The sequence below is a fragment of the Macaca fascicularis genome, chromosome 11 (genome assembly GCF_037993035.2).
Source record: "Macaca fascicularis isolate 582-1 chromosome 11, T2T-MFA8v1.1".
Taxonomy (NCBI): Eukaryota; Metazoa; Chordata; class Mammalia; order Primates; family Cercopithecidae; genus Macaca; species Macaca fascicularis.
Genome location: NC_088385.1, coordinates 24,874,871 through 24,899,093, shown reverse-complemented (window position 1 = coordinate 24,899,093; position 24,223 = coordinate 24,874,871). Strand labels below are relative to the sequence as shown.

Genomic DNA, 24,223 nt, shown 5'->3' with positions numbered 1-24,223 from the left:
CCCCTCAATAAAACCTCACGTTCATCCTTCAAGCCCATGTGTCACCCGATTCTTCCGGGATGCTGGGCAAGAGTTCAAGATACAGAAAACTGTCACACTAGCCCCCCACCCTTGTGAAAAGACAGAGGGTCCACAGGCTGGTTAAAACTTAAACCATCTGAGGATGGCAGAGCTAAAAGAGCATTGTAACACTGGGACTGCAGGCACCCACCCTTGGACAATACCCGGGGGCGGGAACCCACAGCACTTGCCTTGGCTCCTGCACCTGCCTATGTGTTCTCCTATTGGAGGTTTGAGCAGCAGAGGTGACTGAACAGACAAGCCACACCCCTGCTGCATGTACTGCAAAGGGGATCAGGGAACTCCTATTTCAGTTCCAGAGTTTTGGCCTTTTAAATTTCTCATTTCACCTTCATACAGCCCATATCTTGTGCAATGGATTCCACATTGTCACCCTTCAGTGAATGTTTATTAAATGAAATTCTTGAGTTGCATTCTTTCCAGATTTGAGATTTCCATGCCCAGTTAGAAACCAATTGAGAGGGAGGCACAGGAGTCAAAAAGATGGAAATGATAAAGCTATTGAATTCTGTGCCTCAAGTCTGCAGCCTAGTGTGTTTGCTTATCGTTTACCCTGAATTTTACAAACATACCCACTTAGTTACAGTCAATTGAATGCAGGCCTTTCTCCCACTGGGGCCAGCCACCAGACTGTGGTGGGGAGCCCTATAAGACACTTGTTCTTCAGGAGACAGAAGGGAGCTGAGGAGTATGAATGGTGCATTTCCCTCAACTCATCAACCTGCAAAATTACCCTGCAGAAATAAGTAAGAGGTTAGGAGTAAAGCTGGGATTTCTATCTAAGGAAGTTCCTCTGCATGAAAACACAGAGAGAAGGAAATAAATCTTTTCCCACTAATTCCTGAGGTTTAACTTAAAAGTAAGTTGGGTCAGCCGAGCTCAGTGCACCACGCCTGTAATCTCAGCACTTTGTGAGGCTAAGGTGGGCAGATCACCTGAGGTCAGGAGTTCAAGACCTGCCTGGCCTACATGGCAAAATCCCGTCTCTACTAAAAATACAAAAAAAAAAAAAAAAAATTAGCAAGGCATGGTGGCAGGTGTAATCCCAGCTTGTAATCCCAGCTACTCAGGAGGCTGAGGCAGGAGAATGGCTTGAACCAGGGAGGCGGAGGTTGCAGTGAGCCAAGATTGTGCCACTGCATTCCAGCCTAGGTGACACAGCAGGACTCCGTCTCAAGACAAAAAAAAAAAGTAAGTTGGATACATCTCAATATAGAATTGTTTTAAAGTCTGTGAATTTTTATCTAGATGTGGGGGCAAATGTTTTAATATAATCACAAAGGCAAATTGGGTTTCTTACCAGAAAATGCACATTTGTTTCCCTTCTTTGCCCCAACTGGATTGAATTCACTCCAAAGCATATATTTCCCAACTCATGTAGAACAGATATTGTTTTAATTTTGCAAATTATTATTTTCCCTTTTGGTGGCTCATTTTTTTATTTCCTTATGGTTGCAAAAGGGCTAGAGGGACTTGAGAATTCAATTCAACCAATATTTATTAGTGCATGATTACTTCTAGGAACTACCATTCAAAAATTGAACAAAACATAGCCCATTCCTTCACAGGATCATAATTTAGATAGTAATACAAGGTGATTATACAAGTAATAAAAGGTAGTATGAGCAAATGTGGATGGGAACATGGGTAAAAGAGAGATCATTTTACCCCAGCAAAGTAGGGTGAGGAGATCATATTGGATCTCAAACTGAAAGAATGAGCAGGATTTTACTAGGAAAATGATGGGGAAGAAATACATTCCAGCAAGAGCTAATAGCAAGAAGAAAAGCTCAAAACCACCATAAGATTGGATGTCATTTTCTAGAAATAGCAGGTAGTCTCGTGGGCTGGAGTGTTATATGATGTGTGAAACAGAATGAGGTAGATAAAGACTGATGCCTGAGAGCTTTGGTGGACAGCATGAGGAGCTCTTTTCCCCCCTTGGTTTGTTGCTGAAAGAAGGAACCTGACATCATCAGACCTACGTGCTAAAAAAGCACAGAATCAGGGTAGAAAACTGATTAGAAGAGGGTGAAAGCAGAAGCAGAACGTCTAATTAAGATGTTGTAATAGTTTGGGGTGGGAAACATCAAGGGTCATAATTAGAGTGGTGACAGTGAAATCACTGTTGGGTGGAGCTCAGCTGAAGAGTGAGTTTAGGAGCCATCAGCTTGTCATGGAATTAGGTAAAATTGTCAAGGCAAGTGGGAAGAGCTAGCGAAGAAAGTGATAGAAGATGGAGCCCTGGAGCCCTGGAGACCCTAACGTCAATGGGAATGAAACGGTCTAAGAAAAGTCAAGAAAAAAGGATCGGACAGAATTAGGAGGAAAACCAGGATCACATGTGGCTGTTGGTTTATCATTCCTGAATTCTGAGAGCACAGCATCGACAGCAATAGAGATGGAAGCCAGGCTGAGGGATTTGAAGAGATGAGATGTGAAGAAGGGGAGCAGCAATAAGGACCACTCTTCCAAGTAGTTGTTTCTTAGTTTTATTATTACTCAAATCAGTCTCCCCGAGAATTTGGGGATCAGAGTTTTAAAGATAATTTGGTGGGTTGGAGGAAGGCCAGTGAGTCGAGAGGACTGAATGGATGCATCTTGCAATATTGCTCTTAACAATGAAAACCTAGAATGCACTTAAATGACCATTAATCAAAAACTGTTAAGACACAACCATAAAGAGACTCAGTATGAAGTCATGAAAATTGGGTCAGAGATGAAATCATAGGGAATTGAAGCTGTCCTCTTGCACTGAGTCAGTGCCTGGGTGGCGGCCACAAGATCAGATAAGCCAGTTATCGAACTGGGTGGTGCCAGCTGACCCGTCAGTGCAGGATCTGCATAATATCTCAAGCACTGACCTTAGGAGCAGTTTAGGGAGGGTCAGAATGTTGTAAACTCCAGCTCCATGACTCCTAAACCATAATTTCCAATTATGGGTAATTTGTTAGTCCTACAAAGGCAGTCTAGTCTCCAACCAAGAAGGAGGTTTGTTTTGGGAAAGGGCTGTTACTGTCTTTGTTTTAAACCATAAACTAAGTTCTTCCCCAAATTAGTTCAGCCTACGCCTAGGAATGAACGAAGACAGCTTGGAGGTTAGAAGCAAGGTGGAGCTGGTTAGGTTAGATCTCTTTCACTGTCTCAGTTATAATTTTGCAATGGCACTCTTCCAAGAAGTTTGAGAGTGGAGAATGGGGACAAGACAACATGGGAGCTCGAGTGAGAGAGAGAGAGGCAGGGTCAAGGCAAAGATTAAGAGTGGTTGGGGAGAGAAGATGAAGGGAAGACAGGAAGACTTTAGAAAAGGATACATGAAGGAAGTCAAAATAAGCAAAGGGGAGAGAAAGATGGGGAGGGACCCTGGTAAAGAGGACAGTGAGAAATGAGGAAGTTCTGATGCTCGGTGGTGTTTGGTGTCACTGTTCACACATTATCACTGCTCTTTGAGATTTGGATGAGCAAAATAATCAGGATTCACACATAGTGTCCTACAAACTTGGGTAATTTTACTCTAAGAGGGAGAGAGTTGATCTCTGACCTGCCACACTAGTAACCCTGGTAAATATCCTCAGGTGAAATCATATCGACATGATTGTAGCTAGTGACATTAGTTCTAATGCATTGAAATTCTATCTAATAAGTGTTTTTCTTGTGCTGGATCTAATCACAGAAGGTTACAAGTGGAAACATCCTCACTGACAGTTATCACCTGAGCACCTGTTGCAGAATTAAACACAAGGATGAACAAATAGAGCCCATTTGCTTCACTCCTTTCACTGATTGATTGGATGGGGTGGGAGTTACTGACCTATTATGTGAAAATAATTATTTCAAATAAAGTACTGAAGTCATTGATTCAGACTCCTTGGCTCACAGAGTTATTCCACACTTTACAAAGAATTTATGCTTGTGGTTCTTTTTTTTAATTTTTTTTTATTTCTATTTTTATGGGGGGGGGTCTCACTATGTTGCCCAGGCTGGACTTGAACTTCTGGCATCAAGTGATCCTCCTGCCTTGGCCTCCCAAAGTGCTGGGATTACAGGCATGAGCCGCTGTGCCCTGCCGGCAGTTCTCTTTATACTCTGATGTCAGAAATAGAGCTGATACTCAATAAAGTCGGTTGGAAGCAGTGGCTCATGACTGTAATTCTAGCACTTTGGGAGGCTGAGATGGAAGGATCACTTGAGGTCAGGAATTCAAGACCAGCCTGGGCAACAGAGTGAGACCCAATCTCTACAAAAATAAAAAGTAAATAATTAAACACTTTTTTTAAAAGAAAGAGATTATAGTCATCATGGAGATAAGGTGAGAGGTGAGAACACAAGTGTCGCAGGTCCAAAGGCCCATACATATTAAAAGTCAGGGGAAGAATTACAGGTGGGTGGAAGGACGTATGGACTGGATGCATCTTGCAATATTGCTTATAACAATGAAAACCTAGAATGCACTTAAATGATCATTAATCAAAAACTGTTAAGACACAACCATATAGGGACTCAGTACAAAGTCATGAAAAATACAGAAAATTGTATAACTAGCGTTTATCGAGTGTTTCCGATGTGCCAGGCATAGTACTTGGTTTATTTTAAACATGGCAGCAGGCTTGAGGATGACATTCATGCTGTCCACACTTTGCTGAGATGTCAAGCACCTGAATAATTTGTCCAAAGTCACAGAACTAGTAGAAGGTAGTCAAGCTTTGAGTTCAAATAGTCTTATTTGTCTTCTCTTTACTCTTAGTCTAACCAAAGGTTTGTCAATGTTGTCTACTTTTCAAAAAACAACTCTAGGTTTTGTTGACTATTTTCCTACTGCTTTTCTATTCTCTATTTCATTTATTTCTGCTCTAAGCATTATTATTTTCTTCCGTCAGCTAACTTTGGGCTTAGTTTGCTCTTTTTATAGTTCCTTGAGGTATAAAGTTAAGTTGTTTTTTTGAGATCATCTTCTTTTTAAATATAAGTGTTTAACCCTATAAACTGCCCTCTTTGTACTGCTTTTGCACAAATCTAATACATTCTATAATTTTTTTTTTTGAGATGGAGTCTCGCTCTGTTGCCCAGGCTGGAGTACAGTGCCATGATCTCGGCTCACTGCAACCTCCGCCTCCCAGGTTCAAGTGATTCACCTGCCTCAGCCTCTTGACTAACTGGGATTACTGGTGCCTGCCACCATGCCCAGCTAATTTTTTGTATTTTTAATAGAGATGGGGTTTCACAGTGTTGGCCAGGCTAGTCTTGAACTTCTGACCTCAAATGATCCACCCTCCTCGGCCGCCCAAAGTACTGGGATTACAGGCATGAGTCACTGTGCCCGGCAACATCCTATAATTTTTGATATGTTGTGTTTTGATTTTCATTTGTCTCAAGATATTTTCTAATCTTTTGATTTCTTTTTTGACCTACTGGTTACTCATCTTGCTCTACTGAACCATAATTTTTTATTGTAAGTATATGTGTGTGTGTGTGTGTATTTGTCTGTGTATATATACACATATTAATGTTAACATTGAAGATAATCAAAGTTTAGTAAGTGAAAAAGCAGGTTGAAGTTGTGTGATTTTTAAATGTAGTTTATATATGTGTGTGTGTCTGCAAAGAAAAACATCTGGAAGAATGCATGTTAGCAGATCTGTTGGCCATGTTAGCTGAGTGTATTTACTCTATTTCATCTTTTGCTTATATAATTTTCCATAACCTACGTATACAACTACGATATTTTTTAAAAAGCTTTTCTTTTAGTAAAGGAAAAAAATGGTATGGCGAAAGAACAAATCAAAAACAGGGCAAAGAAACAAAAGTCAGGTCAAATGAAGTAAGAGTTCGGGTGAATAATATAGAAGCCAGACGGTAGAACCAGAAAAGACAAAAGAATATTGACAATCACAGGCACATCTCATAAATTGCACTTTGCATTATTTCTGTTTGCAGATATTGGTATTTGTTTTTATTTTATTTTTTTACAAATTGCAGGTTTGTGGCAACCCTGTGTTACGTAAGTCTATGGATGCCATTTTTTCAAAAGTATGCACTCACTTTGTGTCTCTGTGTCACATTTTGGTAATTCTCCCAATGTTTCAAACACTTTTATTATTATATATGTTAGGGTGATGTATGATCAGCGATCTTTGATGTTACTATTGTAATTGTTGTGGGTGCCATGAAATGTGCCCATATAAGATGGTGAACCTAATTGATAAGTGCTGTAAGTGTTCTGACTGTTCCACCAAACAGCTGTTCCCACATCTGTCTCCATCTCTTCCAGCCTGCCTATTCACTGAGACACAACAATATTGAAATTAGGACAATCAATAAACCTACAATGACTTCTAAGTGCTCAAGTGAAAGAAAGAGTCTCACATCACTCACTTTAAATCAAAAGCTAAAATGATTCAACTTTTTCACTCATTGATTGATGGGCATTTGGGCTCCTTTCATATTTTTGCAATTGCAAATTGTGCTGCTATAAACATGCATATGCAATTATCTATTTTTGTATAATGACTTATTTTCCTCTGGGTAGATACCTGGTAGTGGGATCGCTGGATCAAACAGTAGATCTATTTTTAGTTCTTTAAGGAATCTCCACACTGTTTTCCATAGTGGTTGTACTAGTTTACATTCCCATGAACAGTGTAGAAAAGTTTTCCCTTTTCACCACATCCATGCCAATATCTATTATTTTTTAATTCTTGCAGGAATGAGGTGGTATCACATTGTGGTTTTGATTTGCATTTCCCTGATGATTAGTGATGTTGAGCATTTTTCCATATGTTTGTTGGCCATTTATAGATGTTCTTTTGAGAATTGTCTATTCATGTCCTTAGCTCAGTTTTTTACGGGATTTTTTTTTCTTGCTGATTTGTTTGAGTTCTTTATAGATTGTGGATATTAGTCCTTTGTCAGGTGTATAAATTGTGAAGATTTTCTCCCACTCTGTGGGTTGTCTGTTTACTCTGCTTAGTTTCTTTTGCTGTGCAGAAACGTTTAATTAAGTCCCACCTGTTTATCATTGTTTTTGTTGTTGTATTTGCTGTTGGGTTTTTGGTCATGAAGTCTTTGCCTAAGCCAATGTCAAGAAGGATTTTTCCAATGTTATATTCTAGAATATTTATGGCTTCAGGTCTTAGATTTAAGTCTTTGATCCTTCTTGAGTTGATTTTTGTATAAGGTGAGAGATGAGGATCCAGTTTCATTCTGCTACATGTGGTTTGCCAATTACCCCAGCACCATTTGTTGAATACAGTGTCCTTTCCTCACATTGTATTTTTGTTTGCCTTGTCAAAGATCAGTTTGTTGTAAGTATTTGGCTTTATTTCTGGGTTCTCTATTCTGTTCTATTGGTCTGTGTGCCTATTTTTATACTGATACCTTGCTGTTTTGGTGACTATGACCTTATAGTATACTTTGAAATCAGGTAATGCAATGCCTCCAACTTTGTTCTTTTTGCTTAGTCTTTCTTTGCCTATGTAGGCTCTTTTTTGATTCCATATGAATTTTAGGATTTTCTTTTTCTAGTTCTGTGAAGAATGATGGTGGTATTTTGATGGGAATTGTATTGAATTTGTAGATTGCTTTTGGCAGTACGGTCATTTTCACAATGGTGATTCTACCCTTCTATGAGCATGGGATGTGTTTCCATTTGTTTGTGATATCTATGATTTCTTTCAGCAGTGTTTTGTAGTTTTCCTTGTAAAGGCTTTCACATCCTTGTTAAGTACATTCCTAAGTATTTTATTTTTATTTTTGCAGTTATTGTGAAAGGGGTTGAATTGTTGATTTGACTGTCAGCTTGGTCGCTGTTGGTGAATAGCAGAGCTACTAATTACTGTACATTAATTTTGTATCTTGAAACTTTGCTGAATTCATTTACCAGTTCTAGGAGCTTTTTGGATGAGTCTTTAGGGTTTTCTAGGCATACGATTGTATTAGCAAACAGCGGCACTTTGACTTTCTCGTTACTGATTTGGATGCCCTTTATTCCTTTCTCTTGTCTGATTGCTCTGGCTATGACATCCAGTACCATGTTCAATAGAAGTGATGAAAGTGGGCATCCTTGTCTTGTTCCAGTTCTCACAGGGAATGCTTTCAACTTTTCCCCATTCAGTATAACGTTGGCTGTGATTTTGTCATAGATGACTTTCGTTACCTTAAGGTATGTCCTTTCTCTGCCGATTTTGCTGAGGGTCTTAATCACAAAGGGATGCTGGATTTAGTCAAGTGCTTTTTCTGTGTCCATTCAGATAGTCATGAGACTTTTTTTTTTTTTTTTTTTTTTTTTTGAGATGGAGTCTGACTCTGTCCCCAGGCTGGAGTGCAGTGGCGCAATCTTGGTTCACTGCAACCTCCGCCTCCCGGGTTCAAGTGATTCTTCTGCCTCAGTCTCCCAAGTAGCTGAGACTACAGGCACGCACCACCACACCCAGCTAATTTTTGTATTTTTAGTAGAGACGGGGTTTCACCATGTTGGCCAGGATGGTCTCAATCTCTTTACCTCGTGATCCACCTGCCTCAGCCTCCCAAAGTGCTGGGATTACAGGCGTGAGCCACCACGCCTGGCCTGATTTTTGTTTTTAATTCTGTTTAGGTAATGTATCACATTTATTCACTTATATATGTTAAACCATCCCTGTGAGCCTCCCCATTGAGAAAGCAAGCAGACTCACAACTTTTTGGCATCTCAGGGATTCTGAGGCAGTGACCTAGTTCCTTCAAAGGGTCCGAGGATTCTCTTGACTTTCCCGGTATGTTCCTGCAGTAGTCCTGGGAGCCAAGGTTCATGATGTGAGTCTCCACATGCTGCTCTGTCTGTCTGAGAGGAAGCTGCAAACTAGTCTTAACTCCTGTCTGCCATTTTCACTCAATCACACAAAGATGTCTTTATAACATAAAGATGCAAGGAGAAACAGCAAGTGCTAATGAAGAAGCTGCAGCAAGTTATCCAGAAGACTTAATTAAGATCATTGATGAAGGTAGTTACACTAAACAAGATTTTTAATGTAGACGAAATAGCCTCCTGTTGGAAGAAGGTACCATCTAAGATTTTCATAGCTATAGTGGAGAAGTCAGTGTTTCAAAGCTTCAAGGGAAAGGCTGACTCTCTTTTTAGGGGTTAATGCTGCTGGTGACTTAATGTTGACGTCAATGCTCACTTACTATTCTGAAAATTCTAGGGCCCTTAAGTATTAGGGTAAATCAACTCTGCCTGTGCTCTATAAATGTAACAACAAAGCCTGGATGGGAGCACATCTGTTTGTAGCATGATTTATTAAATATTTGAAACCCACTGTTGAGACCTACTGCTCAGAAAAAAAGATTCCTTTAAAATGTTACTGCTCATTGACAATTCATCTGGTCACTCAAGAGCTCTGATGGTGATATAAAAGCTGATTAATGCTGTTTTCATGCCTGTTTATGCCTACTAACATAACATCCATTCCACAGTCATGGATCAAAGACTAATTTCAACTTTCAAGGTCTTATTACTTAAGGAATACATATCATAAGGTGACTGCTGTCATAGATAGTGATTTCTCTAATGTAACTGGGCAAACCAAATTGAAAATCTTCTGGAAAGGATTAATCATTCTATTGCCATTAAGAACATTTGGGATTCATGGAAAGAGGTCAAAATGTCAACATTAACAGCAGTTTGGAAGAAGTCGATTTCAATACTCATGGATGGGTTCAAGTCTTCATTGGAGAAAGAAACTGAAGTTGTGGTGGAAATAGCAGGAGAACTAGAAATAAAAGTGAACCCTGAAGATGTGACTGAATTGCTGCAATGTCATGGTCAAAGTTGAATAGATGATTATGTGGTTTGGCTGTCTGCCCCCATCCAAATCTTACCTTGAATTGTAATACTCTCCACATGTCATGGGAGGGACCTAGTGGGAGGTAATTGAATCATGGGGGTAGTTTTCCCCATACTGTTCTTGTGATAGTGAGTGAGTTCTCACAAGATCTGATGGTTTTATAAGGAGGCTCTTCCCTTCACTCTGCCACTCTTCTCCTTTCTGCTGCCTTGTGAAGAAGGTGCTTTGTTTCCCTTTCACCTTCTGTCATGGTTGTGGGTTTCCCAAGGCCTCTCCTGTCATGCTGAACTGTGAGTCAACTAAACCTCTTTCCCTTAGAAATTTCCCAGTCTTGGGAAGTTCTTTATAGCAGTATGAAAATGGACTAATACAGATGAGGAGTTGCTTCTTATGGATGAGTTTAAAAAGTGGTTTCTCCTGGTGGAGATGTTGTGAACATTGTTTAAATGACAACCAAGAATTTAGAATATTACATATACTTAGCTGATAAATCACTAGCAGGGCTTAAGAGAATTGACTCCAGTTTTGAAAGTTCTACTGTGGATAAAATGTTATTGGATAGCATTGCATGCCTCAGAGAAATCTTTACTGAAAGGATGAGTCAATTGATGTGTAAACTCACTGTTTTATTTTAAGAAAATGCCACTGCTATTTCAACCTTCAGCAATTACCACTCTGTTCACTTAACAGCCATCAACATGGAGTCAAGACCCTCTATCAGAGAAAAGATTACAACTTGCTAAAGGCCCAGATGTTTGTTAGCAATTTTTAGCAACAAAGTATTTTTAATTAAGGTATGTTCATTGTTTATTATTATACATAATGCTATTACACACTTAATAGACTATAGTATAGTGTAAATATAACTTTTTATGCACTGGGAAACAAAACAACCCATGTGACTCACTCTATTGTAATATTCACTTTATTGGGGTGGTCTGGGACTGAACCTGCAATATCTCCAAGGTATGCCTTTGACATTAATATTAATCTTCTATGGGCCAGGCACTTCAACCTCATGGAGTTGACCTTGTCTCCCAATTCGTGCATTTTAGGAGCAATGTCATTTCCTTACTCTGAGATCTCTCTGGTACTACTTTTTGTCATTTCTCTCTGCTTCTTCTTAAACTCAGTCTTTTGAACCAGGAATCAACAACATCAAAACTTCCTAGATTTTACTATATTTTTTTGCTGTGGGAAATTGTCTGACATTCAGTCAAAACACAGGTATTCACTGAGGACCTGCTGGCTGCTGGTCAGCACTGGATGAGAGGTTCTGCAGGATTACACACTAACAGCACATCACAGTTCCTAACATGAATGAGCGTATAAGCTCTTTGGAAAGAAAAGATGATAGAGAACAATAGAAGATGGTCTGTAATGTAATGAATGGATAAAATGTGTCACTGGCTCCAGTACAGGTAGACCCCAGAGATGAAGTTTGAGGCCAGAAGTGTCAAAAGACCATTGCGGGCAAGATCCAGGGTTGGGGTTTAGCATTGTGTGCATAATGGAGGCAAAAAAAAAAAAAAAAAAAGGCAGTCGTGTGTGGTTGACCCTGTGGCCAAGGCTGAGAGAGGTGGTTTGTACGATCAAGAGAGGCTGATGGACTATGTGAAGTGTTTATCTTATCTCAATCGCCCAACACCTTATATTGAAGGTGAGGATATCACACAACTAAATTTTGTTTGTGTTTATATAACTTGGCACTTATGTTTTTAATATCAACTTTGTAAAATAAATGTCTTTAAAATTAGACTAATTATCGCCACCCTCCAGTCATCAGCACAGCTTCTGCTGTGGAGATGTGCAAGTCGGGAAATAAACGAAACATCATCATGTCCATATTGCCCACTTTATGATTTTATTAAGTTTAGGTGATAAACTTTGCCTGCTAGAGTAAAACCTATGACATTCGTGTATTTTTAATCTGCCTTTATTTTCCAGAAATAACTTTTTAAACTGCATAATATACAACCGTTACAGAAGAAATTAGAAACAACAGGTAAGTCAATAAAGAATAATCCCCTATCATCTTGGCACCAAGAGATACAAAATGTTCACATTTTATTTTAAAACTGGCAGATTTCTTTTGCGAATACAATACATATAAATTGGTTCTCGTCTGATACATTTCCAATCTATCCAGGAGTGGTGGTTGATTGGATAAACTACTTCAGAGCAGAAGAGTATTTGATGAAGTATTCACAGAGAAGATGAAACACAGTGAAGTGGTAAGATATTTTGAAGATCACTCTTAGTACAAATGGGAAATGAAACCAATTTTTATTTTATGCAATGCAGTGCTTGGGGAAAACATAGATATTTTTCACCATTATAGAAAGCAGATTTTTTTTTCAGTGCAAAACAGACACTTTATAAATGTGTCAAAAGTGTCATGTGTGATAGACTGTTATCATATTTTGTGATAGTAGAGAATTATTAGTAAGGAAAAAAGTAGTGGTGAGGGGGTTAGCCAAGATGGCTGACTAGAGGCAGCTAGGTTGTGCCAATCTAAGAGAAATAGAAGGCGTAAGTAAATACAGCACCTTTAACAGAAGCATCCAGGTACACACATTGGGATTCATCAAGGAAACAATTTGACTCATGGAGAATGGAGAAAAGCAACTGCCCACCCGGCAGTGACATGGAACCAGGGGCGCCTCCCTTGCCTAGGGAAGTGTTGACTGAATGAGGAAGTGACTGCAGAGAACCACTGTTCTACCACAGATCTTTGCAACCCTCAGGTCAGGAGATCTCTTCATGGACCCACTCTACCAGAACCTTCAGTTTGACATGCAGAGCTACATAATGTTTCTGCCAAGTAGCCATTCAGGCACACGTGGAGCCCTGGGAGCCTTAGATATTCAGCTTCCTGGCAAAAAGTAGCTGCAACTCTGGCAAAGTGAGAGGTTAGACCCTTGTACATACCCGTAGGAAAGGGGCTGAATCCAGGGGAGTGAGCAGCGACGGACTGCAGGCCCTGCCTCCATGGCACCTCACAGGGTAAGACCCGCTGGCTTGGGAATCCAGCCAGTCACCACCAACAACAGTTACACCTTCCTGAGATGGAGCTCCGGGTGGGGGGGGCGGGGGGGCGGCACATCTTTGCTGTTTTACAGCCTTAGCAGATGTTGCCTTTGGACTCTAGGGAGTCTGAAGTGACTGGAGGCTGGAGCGGACCCCCAGTCCAGCATAGCAGCTCTACAAAGCGGCAGCCGACTGCTTTTCATGTGGATCCCAAATCCCTTTTCTCTTCACTGGGTAGAATCTCCTGACCAGGACCTCCTGTCACCCACACTGGTGTTTTCTGGCTGACAGCAGTTTCAACCCCTCCCTGAGATGCAGCTTCTGGAGGGAGGGGCAGGCCACCATCTTCACTCATTAGGAGCCTTAGCCATTGTTGCCTTCAGGCATTAGAGAGTCCAAGGTGACCAGGGGCTGTAGTGGACCCCCAGAAAAGCACAGCTATCCTGAGAAAAAGCAGCCAGACTGCTTTTTTACACGGGTCCCTGATCCTATACCTCCTCACTGGGTGGGATCTCCCGACTGGGGTCTCCAACCACTTCCTGCAGGTGTGTTCAGGTCTGTAACAGGTCCGACCTCCCTGGGATGGAGCTCCCAGAGGGAAAGGTGGACCACCATTTTTGCCGTTTTTCAGCCTTCACCATTGATACCTTTAGATACTGGAAAATTCAAGGCAACTGGGGACTGGAGTGGACCACCAGCATACCGCGGCAGCCCTGTGGAAAAGTGGCCAGACTGGCATGTGGGTCCCCAATCTCGTATCTCCTCACTGGGCAGGTCCTCTTGGCTTGGGTCTCCAACTACCCTTTGCTGCGGCTATAGAGCCAATAGCAGCTCTGTAACTCCCTGGGGCAGGTCTCCCCATGGTAGGGGCAGGTTGCCATCATGGCTGTCTTGCAGCCTTTGCCCTTGGTGTCTCCAGGCTCTGGAGAGTCTGCGAGGACCAGGAGCTGGTCCAGACCCCCAGCACAGAACACCAACCCCACGGAAAAGTGGTCAGATTGTTCCCCATATAGGTTGCGATCCTCACTTCTCACTGGGCAGGGCTATCCAACCTCCAGCACAACCACCCTGCCTCTGCCTGATCACTTCAATCAGAGCCAGCTCAGCACTTCTCCTAGGAGGAAATCCCAGAGTCAACCCACAAACCCTCCTCCACTGCGGCTGCCGTGGCACAGTTCCAACAGCCCTCGTGCTTGAGAAGGAACAAGGGGCTTAGTCATTATGCTGGCACTTCCAGCACACCACAGCCACCCTATAGAGAGGAGCCCAGCCCCTCTTCCAGGGGAACCCCCACCCCACAGTCTTCACCAGGCAGGGCCCCTGGCTCATGACTGCAGAATAGCCACTCCACCCATGGCTGAACGTGCTCACTAGTAATGACCTGAGGAGAGGCTTGTAGAGACATGTTACAGCCCCTTTGTCACTGGTTCTATCCCTGCTGCCCTCCGTCTGAAGAAGCAGCAAAGAGCCTGAGGGCTACATCTGAGTCTACAGCATGCCACAGTCATATGGAGAGGAAACCAGTCTCTCCTCCCAGTGAACCCTTCACCCCCTGCTGCCAAACAAGCAGAGCCCCAAGCTCATGCCAGCACTGCAGCCGCCCCTCCCCACTGGCTGAACACTCCCAGTAAGAGCAGCTCTGTTTCACAGAGATGGAACCCCCAGGGCAACCAAAAGCCTCTCTGCCACTGCTTCTGCAGTGGTATTACCCCTGCCACCTTCAGACTAACAAAGGCAGAGGGAGTGGCGGAGAGGCTTTTGGTTGCCCCTGGAGGCTCCACCTACAAGAAAGATGGAGTGCAGGAAAGGGAACTCCTGGCTGGGGCCCGCAGCACAGACCCATCCTAGGCTGATTGCACTCAGCAATTGCTGACTTGTATTTCTCTGGGGTGGAGCCCCTAGGATACAAACAAAAGACCATCAGCTACAACCACTGCTAAGGTTCCTTCCTCTGCTGCCTCTAAATTGGGGAGGAAACATAAACCCTGAGTTCACCCCAGAGCTCTGGTGGACAGCCCAGGAGTGCCAAACCACAATTTACAGCCAGCGCTCAAGTGGAAGAGGGGCCCATGCTTTCATAGCATTGAGAGCACAGAGCAGCATGGCTGCAACTGTGAGGAAATATAGGGGAGCCACACAACTGAGCCAGAGCCTACCAACTGACCACTGTGCCTAAGCGCCACCTACCGGATCACACCCCAAAGCCTCAACACCAAAAATATCTAGGTAACATACTCCCCTGTAAAACCAAAGACAAGAAGTTAGCCACAAATAAAAACCTGCATAAAGCTTCAGCCCTGTGAAAACGTCCAGAAAAGAAGTCTATTGACTATACTCGATCTACATTGCAGTTAAGGAACACCCACATGGAGAGATGAGAAAGAAGTAATATAAGAACTCCCGTAACTCAATGGCCAGAGTGCCATATGTCCTCCAAATGACCACAGTAATTTTCCAACAAGGGTTCTTAACCTGAACCCAGGAGGCAGAGGTTTCAGTAAGCTGAGATCATGCCACTGTACTATAGCCTGGGTGACAGAGTTAGACTCTTTCTCAAAAAATAAAAATAATTTTAAAAAGTAAACATGAGATATGCTAGGTACCAATATGTGCTATAAAGAAGATAAAATAAGGTTAATGCAGTAGACAGTGACTGCCTTAGCTGGTGTGTTTGGCCGAAGACCTTAAGGTGACATAGGAATTCCAACGTGGATGATAAATGGGGCTGGACGAGTTTGGAAGCATGGCAAAGAGTTTGGATTTTGTCCTAGGTGGAGGCTTTTCCACAAGGCAGTGAGACATTCTAACAGACACTTTTGAAAGATTACTCAACTGCTAGATGAAAGATGGACCTAAGGGGTCAAGGGCAGCGGTGTAGGGATAAAAGGCTATTGCAATGGTGTAGGTGAGAGAAGAGGCATCTTGGACTATTATTAGAGCAGTGAAGATGGTGAGAAATGGACACTTTCAGGATATAATATGAGTATTGAACTGGTTAACCTATAATCGATGTAAGAGGCGGAAAGAAATAGAGGATGAAGACTAGATTTTTGGCTCATCAACTGAATATCTGAGGATGGCACTTATTTAGGTGTGAAGGTGTATTAGTCCATTTTCACACTGCTATGAAGAACTACCTGAGACTGGGTAACTTATATAGAAAAGAGGTTTAATTGACTCACAGTTCCACGTGACTGGGGAAGCCTCAGGAAACTTACAATCATGGCAGAAGGGGAAGCAAGGCATGTCTTACCGTAGTGGAGCAGGAGAGAGAGAGTGAACAGGGAAGCGCCACACTTTTAAATCATCAGATCTCATGAGAACTCACTAACACAATAACAGCAAGGGAAATATTTGCCCCAATGATCCAATCACCTCCCACCAGGCCCCTCTTCTGACACGTGTGGATTACAATTCAAGATGAGATTTGGATGGGGACATAGAGCCAAACCATATCAGAAGGCTCGATAGCAGAATGATTTTAGTGGGTGGATAGGAAGCAAGTGGATAAAGACTTCTGTTTTCGCCATGCTCTTTGAAGTGTCTGTTAGATACCAGGTACTTGGTTGTATATAAGAATCATTCTGACTGCTGCAGTTTTTGCTGGATTCCAGTGGGAAGTTGCATCAGATTACAAGATTTATAGAACATTATGGTAATGAGCATCTGTATGATGATGAATGACCTGGGAATCTTGGACTTTTGATAGTGGCTGACATAGCTTGGGATATAAATTAAGACGGATTGATCCTACAAGTCATAGATGTAGATGCTGGTCATTACTTGGCTTGCTTCCACTGAGACAGTTTAATGATACTCAATAGCATATGATGTTGAGAATTATCCTTAGCTTTTTCGTTTTCATAAAAAATTTTAATAACCAGTTTTAAAATCATTTTCCTGGTTAATCTTTCTAAAATGAAACTTTGGAAGAATTATTTTGTCAAAGTTTATTCTGTACCCATGAGTTCAATACTTCAATAATAAACACCACCCAGGAGTTGTGTCTTAGTGCACACAAATACAATGATATAAATTGTAAATGGTTGGTTCTTTCATTAAAGAGGCCAAATACAGCTAAAATATCCTAAGGGGTCACCTTTTTTTCCTTTACTTGTAGATATCAGGCACAATCAGGTACCTAATCACTGGGTATCTAGATTTTAATGAGAATGCCATCTTCCCTAACTTTGACTTACACCCATTGGGAAGGGGAGGGGCTCTGCTTTTGGAGGGCAGAGCAAGGTTGGAGAATGTACAAATAGACTTGGGTAAGTACTTTCAAATCTTAGTACTCATCCTTTGTTCATCTCCTAGATCATTGCCCAAGGAGTGGAAGAAATTGCCAGTCAAGCCAGCCAAGTGGGTTAAGTCTATCCTGGCAGTCCTGGAGACTGCTGCAGACTGACTGCCTGATGTCCATGCCCCTTGGGGTTTTTCCCCTTTCAGAAGGGATTTCTCCCTGATCTCTCCCCACAAACTCTGACTTTGCTTTCTCATTTCCTAAGAGCAACTCAATATGCATTTCCTCGTCCAAGCTACCTTCCACTATTTCCCTACTGATTCTCTCTGTCATGTATATTTTTCATTCTTCTCTTCCTTTCTCTGCTCTACCTTGCCCCTTTGTTGTCAATGAGTAACTGATAAATGTGAATGATTCTTCTAAGGTTTATTGACCAGCGCTTTCCCCCACCCAAGCATTTGTTGGTGACTCACAGGCATTTCATCCCATAGTCGATCAACACCAGTTCCATGACAACCTGCTCTGATAGTCCCCACTCCTTGCCCCTGTTATTTTTCATTTCTTCCTCATTGACTCTCTATAGACTCTTCACTTATATTTTACTTTTCATATTTTATCATTTGAGCCTTGTGTTATTAAGTAAATGTCTACCTGCCATTCCAGTTTGTAAAGTTCTTGCCAATTAGAGTCCATGTGCTGTTCATTTTTGCATCCTTCAGCACACCTAGCCAAGTACAGCACTCATAATAGATGTTTAACAAATGTTGGTTGTGAATGAGCTCATGGACCAAGTTAAATTCTAAGTCTTCTAGAAAAACTCAGTTCCAATACTGCAACCCACATTGATCCTATTTTTGTATTCGCCTAGTACTTCATGTCTGCATTAGTCAATTCTTTGTTTTTAACCTAATCATATGTTCTCTTCTATTATCATTTAGCTGTTTCACATTGTGTAAACCTTTTTTCCCTCATTTTATTGTAAACATACAGAGAGCTCATAACCAGCCTCTTCAGGGACTGATGCAGTGTATTTTCCACAGAAATTGTTCAATAAATGTGTGTTGCATGGAAGAATGAATGAATTAATGCATAATTTGAAGAATAAATAAACACACTCCTGTCTTTTTATCTGCTCCTCAGCTTCCTGATCCTGTAGGCATGAATGCTTAGTGTCACTTAATTCTTTGCTTTTCCTCCACTTTCCAGATCAAACCAGTCACAATATGTTATTGATTCTTACCTTTCAGTACCTCTTAATCCATTCTGAGTGTAATAAGAAATTTTACCCATCCTCTTTCAAACATAAAGGTAAGCAAAAATCAGTCATAAATTATAAAACTAGCCTGTAGCTACTACCTATATGATAAACACATCTGGCAGAGAGGTTGGTGGATTTCACTCAATGTATTTTAGCCTTTTCTTTTTGATAATTTCTCCTTGTAAAGGAGAACTTCTTATAAAACATTAGAATTTAGATAGAGAATATAGAAATTAAGATAGAGGTCATGGTAATGGCCTGAGGTAACCAGGTGATAGATCTGGGTAGCTTAGGGAATACATGTGTGTGTGTCTGTGTGTGTATGTGTATGTGTGTGTGTGTGTGTGTGTGTGTGTGTGTGTGTGTGTGTTTTGAGACAGAGTCTTGCTCTGCTACCCAGACTGGAGTGTAGTGGGACGATCTCGGCTTACTGCAACCTCTGCCTCCCGGATTCAAGTGATTCTTGTGCCTCAGACTCCCAAGTAGATGAGACTAGAGGTGTGCGCCACCACGCCTGGCTAATTGTTTTTGTATTTTTAGTAGAGATGGGGTTTCGTCATGTTGGCCAGGCTGGTCTCATACTCCTGGCCTTAAGTGATCCACCTGCCTTGGCCTCTCAAAGCGCTGGGATTACAGGCTTGAGCCACCCTGCCAGGCTGCGAATACATCTTTCTTTTTGGTTGGCACTGGTCCTCTAGTAAGGCAGTAGTTTAATCATTTACATGTCCTCTTCCTACCTCAGCCTTCCCACCACGCTTCCCCACTCAAGGCTCACTCCAGACATTGTTAGAAGAAACTTCCCTTCTATCCATGTGATTTGTGGTAAAGAAAGACTAAAAAGTATCCAAATTGTACTTTATAAAGAATTTCCCATAGTGGAGATTAACATTCGATATATGAAGGTCAAAGGATGAAGATGTGCCATGAAGCCTCATCAGACTCTATTAGTTAATTTCAATCAGCAAGTGACAACTGCACATTTTAAAGCCTAGATCTGTGATGACACCCAGTGGCCAAAATGTCAACCACTGAAATTTAAAAAATATATCCAGTATTTTCATCAGCACATAAATAATATTGCATCCACTTTAAATTTTGATTAAATAACAAAGCATGAAAATGTTCTACATTGAGAATATCATCAATGAAATGTGGACAAACCAACTTTCTTTAGTACTATATTTAGTAGAACTTTCCCAACCAGTTCAGGCAGATAAAAGCACCGGGTTATCAAAGGTGACACATTCCTAAAAAAAAAAAAATGCTTTTAAACTTGGAAAAAGTAATTTGTGTCAGTATACAGCAAAGAACCAAAGACCAAATACAGGAGAGTACAAACAGATTATTAAGACTTCACACATGGCCCTTTAAATAATTAGAAAATCATTAACATGCTTAGCTTGGCAATACAGATCACATTAATTACTTTAGCCAGTACCCATCCCAAAATGTATAGGATGTTTTGTACATTCTTTCACTTGCTCATTCAAAAATACTTCCTGGTGTCCTGGGTTGAGAAGCAGACTTGGAGAGGGAGATTAATATCCATGACATTTGTGAAGGCAGGCTCTTGGGATCACACTTGTAGACAGAAAATGAAGGAGGAGGATTGTGGGGAGAGAGAGAGGAAATGGTTCCTATACAGCCTCAGTTGACCTCACAGAGAGCTATGAAGCTAGCCTGGACTCTCAGTGTTGTCCATTCTTGGGGTAATGAAGCAGGGCTTTTATCCTCTGACTCCATCCAGTCATTGGATGTGGGCTACTCCCAGAAAGGGAGTAACCTTAGGTGAGGCAGCTCTGAAGAGGCCTGACAGCTGAGGCTTGTCTACTGACAACACTCCCAGCAGCTGGGTGGGGGATAAGACCTCCAGGCTCAAGGGTGATCTCTATGGCCCACCACAGCATCCACCACACTGACGCAAGATGATGCCAACAAAATAAACAGGCTTTTTGATCTTCTGTAACTTAAAGAAAAGCGTTAAGCCAATGAACACTTTGATATATACTTAAGGCTGTGAAGGAAGAGGGGGCTTTAAGACAAGAATGGGCAGGGTTTGGGGGAAGGAGAGGAGGGCTAATGCCTGGCCGTCTGCTGGTTTCATAATCAGGGCAGAGTGGCAGGAAGGATACAAAAGAGAACTATAACGCTTGGACTGGGAACTGTTCACTTTATTCTGCTGGCAGCATGGAGTCACTGAGAGGTTTTACAAAGGGAACGGAAAGTATAATGTAGACAAGTGAAGTGGTAGCAGAGTAGATTGGATTAGAAGGAAATTGAGCATTTTAAAGTCAACACGGGAATCAAGCATTTTATTTTGAAGGGCATCTCCAATTTGGGCCTGTGTTTCTGGTCTCATTTCTCACGGTTACCTTCTAGATCTTTTCGGGCCTATACAGATAATGGCCGCTTCCATTATCTGAACATAAGTGTTAACTCCATTTTTTTATATTGTCCTTTGACACCAATGAAATTTTCTAGTCTTTAAGATCCAGCTCAACTTTCGCCTCCATTTGAAATGTTTTTTCTCCTTCAAGCCCTTCAAGGGTCTCTCTCTACCCTTATTTTCAAGATAAAGCAAAAATGTCTTACTGTAACTCACAAAAACGAGTAGGATCTGGCCTCTGTTTATTCACCTTGCCAGACTTATATCATCCCATTCCCCTGTGTTTGTTTGCCAAGGTGGGAAACTTGTGCCTTATTTGGCTTTTTAGTAGGTTGGTGCAAAAGTAATTGTGGTTTTTGCCATTAACCACAATTACATTTGCACCAACCTAATAATTTCAGGAAAAATAATCATATCTTTGACATGCTAAATGCTTCATTGTTAAATTGAAAAAAGGTAAACAATCTTCACAAATAAAATTACTTACTTTTGATAACTCTTCTCCTTCAAAGAATCATGGTTTAATGCAGAGTATTGGCAGGGTGCAGTGGCTCATGCCTGTGCTGCCAGCTTTTTGGGAGGCGAAGGCGGATGGATGGCTCAGGAGTTCAAGATCAGCCTGGTAATGTAGTGAGACCTCATCTCTACAAATAAATAAATAAATAAATAAATAAATAAATAAATAATAAAGAGTGTTTCCTTTCTAAGTTCACTGATGTACTAAGAAATTTAAGATTTCTGCACTATAATTTGTAGCCAATCATCCCCGGAGCCTTAAATGCTCATGTTAATGATAAATATGATATGTTTCTTCCATGTGAAATATTTCTTCTAAGTAAAACATTAGTACATTTGCAACTGTAGAATTAGAAGGGACAATTAGAAGGGACAATAAAGATTGTCTATTATAAGCCCCTCAGATTATAATCAAATCAACTGGCTTGGGGGTGTTAAATATGGCTTGAAAAGCATCCCTTAGCTAGTTCGTGACAATGTCGAAGCTAGAAACTAAGTTAATTTATTGCCAATAATAAGAAACATTTAGAGGCCCTACATGAGCCAGGTACTCCTCTGAACATGCTAGGTATATTATCTCATTTAATCTTCACATTCCTATGAGGTGATACTGTTATTATCTTCAATTAGAGCAAGGAAGCTTAGCCACAGAAAGGTTGGCTAAACTTGTCCAAATTGCAAAATGCAGAATCATTATAATAAAAACCCTCAAAAAGATCTTTCTCTTTTCAGCTTCTCAAATTTCCAAACCCAGACATATCAACATATATAATGCATTAAAAATTATACTCCTTCCATTAGAAAGTAGACTCCATCTTCTGACCCCTTGATCTGAGCTGGATGGTCAGAAACTTGACTCACTTTGACCAGTAAAATTGAGGCTGAAGTAACATTGTGTGGCTTCTGGGGAAGTTATCAAAAAGTGTTGCAGCATCCAATCTCACCTTCCAGCGGCTCAGAGACTGCCTAGTTAAGACACTTAAACTAGTTTCCTTAAAGTTGACAGACTGCAAGAAGAGAACAGCCCAGACACCAGTAGATATATGTGAGGGAAACTCACTTGGACTGTTCGTCAATTCCCACTATCAGCTGACCGCAGCCACAGAGTGAGACCACGAAAACAACTCTACTTACCTTAGCCCAAATTGCTGATCCACAGAATTATGAAAAAATAATTGTTTTTTCAAGCAAATATGTTTTGAAGCAATTTGTTATATAGTAATTGATAACTGATAGAGCATATGATATTGTTGTTTGATCGATTTAGCATGGTATTTCTTTTCCTATCACTTTGTTTTTAACTTTTCTGAGTATATTTAAAGTAGGTTTGTGGTAGCCAGTACACAGTTAAGTCTAGTTTTTTTTTTTTAATCCAACCTGACAGTCTCTGGTGTTTAGAACATTCATATTTAAAGTGATTATTGATATAGTTGCATTAAAATTTACCATCTTTGTAACTGTTTTTTATTCATTGCATTTGTTCTTTATTTCTTTCTCCTGCTGTTTTTCTGACTTCTCTGGGGTTAATTAAGCATTTTGTATGATTTGATTTTATAGGTTTACTTGGTGTATCATATACTTTTTATTAAAAATTTTTGTAATATCCCTAGGGTTTACAATATACATTTTAAAATAAGTCCATCTTCAAATAACATTATATAACTTTATAAGAACATGCTCCCGATTCATTCCTCCCATTCCTTGTAATATTGGTGTCAATCATTTTACTTGTCCATATGCTATAGTCACCCTGTACATTGTTACTATTATTACTTTAAATGGCTATCTTTTAGATCAATTAACAATATTATTTTAATTTCACTTATTCTTTTTCTAATGCTTTTCTTTGTATAGATACAAGTTTTTGACCTATATCATTTTTCTTATCTCTGATGAATATCTTTAATATTTTTGCAGGGCAGGTCTGCTGGCAATGAAATCCCTCGGTTTTCACTAAAAAAACCTTTATTTTTCACCACTGAAGAAAAATGTTGCTGGATATAGAAATATAGGTTGACAGGGTTTGTTTCAGCATTTCAAAGATTTCACTTCACTCTTCTTGCTTGCATGGTTTCTGAAGCCAAATCTGCTGTAATCTGTATCCTTACTTCTGCTTTTTTGTTTGTTTGTTTTGTTTTTTGTTTTTTTTTCCCCCCCCTTCTGGCTTCCTTCAAGATTTTCTTTGTCTTTGATTTGCTGCAGTTTGAATATGAAATGCCTGGTTGTATAATTTTATTTTTAATCATTTGTTTTGGCCTTCTCTGAGCTTCCTGGATCTGTAGTTTGATGATACTGTTATTATCTTCAATTAGAGCCAGGAAGCTTAGCCACAGAAAGGTTGGCTTTGGTGTTTGTCATTAGTTTTGGGAGTTCTTGGCCGTGTATTATTTCAAATAGTTCTTCTGTCCTGTTCTATTTGTTATCCTTCTGATATTCAGTTATACCTTTTGATACTGGCCCACAGTTCTTGCATATTCTATTGTTTTTTAAAATTTGTTTTCCTTCTCTTTTTCAGTTTGGGAGCTTTAAAAATTGACCAATATTCTGGCCAGGCCGGTGGCTCACACCTGTAATCCCAGCACTTTGGGAGGCAGAGGTGGGTGGATCACAAGGTCAGGAGTTCGAGACCAGCCTGACCAAGATGGTGAAACCCTGTCTCTACTAAAAATACAAAAATTAGCCAGGCATGGTGGTGCGTGCCTGTAATCCCGGCTACTTGGGAGGCTGAGGCATGAGAATCACTTGAATCTGGGAGGTGGAGGTTGCAGTGAGCCGAGATGGCACCACTGCATTCCAGTCTGGGTGACAGAGGGAGACTCCATCTCAGAAAAAAAAATAATAATAATTGACCAATATTCAAGTTTACCTATTCTTTCCTTAGCGATCTCAAG

At 40.8% G+C, this 24,223-nt stretch overlaps 1 long non-coding RNA gene across 1 annotated transcript; it reads right to left on the bottom strand.

The window, feature by feature from the left end:
* Positions 1-12,320: 12,320 nt before the first annotated feature.
* LOC123567472 (uncharacterized) lies at positions 12,321-22,343 on the bottom strand. Its single transcript, XR_006690422.3, has 3 exons — positions 22,194-22,343; positions 21,304-21,460; positions 12,321-19,677 (listed from the first exon to the last, which is right to left on the bottom strand). It is a non-coding gene; the product is annotated as an uncharacterized lncRNA (long non-coding RNA).
* Between the last annotated feature and the right edge of the window lie 1,880 nt (positions 22,344-24,223).